The sequence below is a fragment of the Antennarius striatus genome, chromosome 7 (genome assembly GCF_040054535.1).
Source record: "Antennarius striatus isolate MH-2024 chromosome 7, ASM4005453v1, whole genome shotgun sequence".
NCBI lineage: Eukaryota > Metazoa > Chordata > Actinopteri > Lophiiformes > Antennariidae > Antennarius > Antennarius striatus.
In genome coordinates, this window is record NC_090782.1 from 13897501 (window position 1) to 13902284 (window position 4784).

Sequence of the window (4784 nt, forward strand, 5' to 3'; positions counted from 1 at the left end):
ACCACTGGGGAGACAAGGTCACAGACGTCCTTTTGTCCAAGTCCAATTGCTTTATTCTGTTGACTGCCTTCGGCTGAAATGATCTAATTCTTAGAAAATAAAGATTTTTGTTATCTTCACAGCTTATTGGGTTTTATGTTAATAATATAAAACAACCATCATTAGTCAGTTTGTTACAGACAGGACAGTGACTGAGGGACAACTTGTTGCTTCTCTGTCGTTCTATAATTGTACTTTGATTGCTTTTTTACACCAAAATAATTTTCTCCTGAAGTAAATGCAGAAGTAATGCAATATTGAAGATCCATGTTCACCCACAAATCACACTTCACATCTTTCCTCTTACCTGTAGTTTTATTTGTCCCTTGAGATTTTTGGACGTGCGTTTTGGACACTATACACATCTGCCATCTCCCTTATAGTTTTAATTATGTGAAACAACCCATTTGAGAAAATAACCTCAGCAGTGGTGTGTCATAACAGAAACCATGACTTGGTTACCAAAGGTAAGTTAGTGGTTACCTTTAGCAGTTAGCTCCCACTGCAGCTCCACCAAGGACTTCACAAGCAACGAATGGATTCTGAGGAAATTTTTGAAATATTAATATAATAGTTGTATTCAAATAATTCTTAATAATAATAATAAACTCTGTACTGTACATTCTAGAGGATTGTTCATGCTGAGTGAGTCACACATAAGGGTCTGGTTGTGAGGTAAACCGTCTCTTTACATCCTTCCTTACTAATAACACTTACGTGAAGCTGTGTTAAACTATGGACAGTATTAGAAAATAGAGTATTGACAATGAATTTATCTTATGATACAGAAGAAGGACCCTGTGGTTGCTGGGACTCGTCTGCATCTAGAACTCATGCACTAATGTCTGACTGAGTAGCATTTACTGATCCACCAAGAGAACATATAATAAATTTTATGGAATCGTAATTTAATCAAAACGAATATTGTTTAAGCTGTTTTATAAGAGCATCATCATTTTTATAGTGTAAGGCCAATATCTCAAGAAAAACCATGCCAAACCTGTGAGGGTGATGAATAATACTGTATACTGTATGTTGTACTGTTGCTGCATTTGACCCTTGACAATTGGTTAGTTGATAACATCAAACTCCTAAAACAGTAATAAATGAAGGTCCAGTGTGTAAATGTAGGAGGACGGGGGTGTAACATTATTACATTATCATTATTATTATATATATATTATATCATTATTTTGTTTTCCTTAAGGCATACTCACCAGAAAAAAAAAAAGTATTGTTGCGTTTTTTGGTACATCAGAATGAGCCTTGTGATCGACAGACAGAGTGAGTCCTCATCCGGAGAGTCATCCATCATGTCCTACGATAGCCCAGAGCACACAAAAACCAAACCGGGTCTCCCCAAGAGTGTTTTATTTTGCATGTTTGAAAAATGCTGCAGTCTTTAAAGGGACGGAGGAGGCGAGAAGCGTTCAGTTGGTTGAACCTGCCCCACTAGCTGTTCCTCAGTCCTTCATTCTGGTCCCTTTACTTCAAATGAACTAAAGAGTAAGTTCTTAGATCGTAAGCTCATCACTGAGTAGATTTTATCGTGCTTCCCCTAGAGTTCATCTTTCACCACTGCATTGTGTATTAGAGTGCTGCCGCCTCCTGTCTGCATGGGGATTTGTTTTTATTGAGACCTGCTAACAGCACCTCTCTCGTTCCACATCACTCCTCAGGTTAATGGTTGACTTTTAAAATTAATGAGTCTTGAAGATATACAAGCTCCTGAGGTTAAAGGCATGACATTTAATTTCATGTCATCATTACTGCTGGTCACAATTCTCCATGTAGTCTCAAAGCCAAAGAGAGAATTATTGGTAATGTTTTTGTTATTGTGCGACAGCAAGATGTGAATCACTTTGTCCAATTGGTGGTTGATTGTGGTTGAAAGATGAAATGCTTCAGCTTTCTGTCATCTAAATTGAGTAAACTCCTTAGAAAGAGGGGGTTACTGCAATGACTAAAATAAATTCAAAGTGATTTGGTTGTATTTTAGTAATTAGGATCAAAGCGGGCCGGGAGGCAACGGGTGCTGTAGGTTCAAATTAAACTTCGTCCATCTGAGTGTGACAGCGATGTTCTCACTACACCATCTAACATTCACTGGATTACCAAGAATAATAAAACCAACACCCTGCACTTTAAACTGGATGTGCCTATCTGATGCAAGGGGGGGTAGATTGATCTCCCATAATGCTTTGTCTTGATGAGACAATGAAAAATGGCCCTAGCAGGCGACATGTCAATATCGGGGCTGGAGATGCACCGACGGTCCTGGGTTCTTATTTAATCCGGTTTTCTTTAAGATGATAGCTCTTGTTACATTTTCACTGCCTGCCTGTCAGCTTGACATAGCAATATTCCCCCTCTCCACACTTTCCTGCTCGGTTTCATTTATTTTAAAACGCCATTTCACACACGGCTGACTTTAACAAGGCATTATACAGCACTGAGGGAAGGTCTGGGAGATAGAATTGTGACAGATACAACATTTTTTATGGTGAAAAGACAGAATATTGTAAACAGCGGGGTGTATAAATGTGGAGTTCAGAGCGGGGAGCTGCTCATGTATGTATAGATGTCATTCAGACTCATCTTCCTCGTGGAAATGATGTCCACTGTCAACACTCCATATTTTTTTATTTGGACTGAATAAGCAATGGCAGCAGCGGTTGTTCTGGTTTCATTACTAAAATGCAACCATCATAATTCAGCGATCACTGATTACTGAGTATTGATTGTGTGTCATTTAGCTACAAGGTGCTATTGGAAAAAATATGAACCATGTCACATATATGCAAATAGGTGATCTGTATTTCTAGTTAAAATGCAAACCGGTGTGAGATACTGGGAGTTCATGTGGATTCATGTTCTATACTGTCATCCTATATAATATTTAAAATGTTGAAAACAGTCCCAGAAAAAGTCACTCTGATATTAATGGTGTAGGATTTTTCCCTGTCTGCTTTGGATGTAACCACTATACATTTTACTGTGAGAGTGCAGTGAGTTGGGGTGCAGCGGCTCCCTCCACCCTCCACCACACCGCTGAGGGTGAAACATGCTGCGGCTGACATATCAGTGATGTTTATTAAGAGACGAGTCTATCAGGTCTCATAAGCCAGTTCTCGCAGGCGGCAGATCTTTTGTTTCTTCCGGAGGGTGTCATCAATCTTGTGTGGCTGCGCTCTCCTGAGCGCTTGATGGGAGATCACGGATTCCTCCCTCCCGTTGCAGTGGGTTCAGTGGTGGAGGCAGGTAGACAGCACACACACACACACACACACACACACACACACACACACACACACACACACACACACACACACACACACACACACACACACACACACACACACACACACACACACACACACACACACACACACACACACACACAGGGTGAAGCCTGCATGCTCCGTAGAGCAGCTGCATTCTGGGATGGAAAACACTGAGAGAGGCTCCACCGCTGACATGACACTGTAATTCTCTCTGTGCTACTAAGAGGAATAACCTTGCCAATGACAAACAGGAAAAAAGTGCAGAGCTTTTATTGTTGTTATGACACACGGTGAAGACTTTGCTTTCAAGATTTGCTCTTAATACATATTCAAAAGGCATATTTTTCATTCTCAGTGCTCTAAATCATGCTGGAGAAGTCTTAATATATGACTTCAGCTTCTTTGGCTGCAGTCTATCTGCTTGACTTTCATAATATTTATATGGTTGACAGTGTAGGCATCTGATCATCCTCCAGATTTAAGTGTAGACGTGTCGTTAGGTCTCACTGAAATGCTTTTGTCCTAAATGATTTAGACCTTTGTAATGCGTCACATTAAGACGCCGTCCTCTGAACCAAGCCCTCCAACAGAAATTAATACACATATGACACATCCGCATCACCTCTCATTGACACAAGGTTCTTTAGCAGATGTTTGCTCAAATTAAGTCTTTCAATGTTTGAACTATTTCTATGGCAACCAGGCACCATCAGCTGAAGATCTTGGAACCAAAATCAAAAGCACCATAACTGCCAGTAATGAAGCATGAGGTGAGATTTAATTAATATATGCTAAATATCATTATCTGAAATTTATTTAAATCAAATTAAAATCAAACGAGTGAATTAAAAATAAACATAAGAAAACATATTGATGCACTGTAGAAGATGTTAATCCTTGGTAATTAAAAAGATATTTACTGTTAAATATTAAAACAACCTCAAACTCAGACAAAAATAAATCATTTTAAATTCTACATATTAATTGACTAAATGTGTGTTTTGAAATAAATTATCATAAATATCTATTAACAATTCACATATCTGGAAAAACAAATATGAACCATTAAAGAAAAATCCTGAATTAATTTCCATATCTTTTTGAGATGTTTAGTACACAAACAGACAAGCAAACATGTTGAAGGCAACCTCTGCTCACGCATTATATTCCTGCGTTCACACGACCCGTGTGAAAACATCCACACCTTTCACTGAGACACAAACATGCGCAGTAATTAATAATTGTTACCTGTATATTACCTAAGTATTGATTAGACTTTATGAAAATATGAAGATGACAATAAGAATATGCTTGATTTTTGTGACAAAACAATAAAATAAAGCTGGCTCAAACCAACACACACTTCATTAGAAAATGTGAACACCTGTATTCTCATCCTCCTGAATAATAACAATATAAATGAAAACAATAGAGGCTGAACTGATTAACCGTAGTATTAAT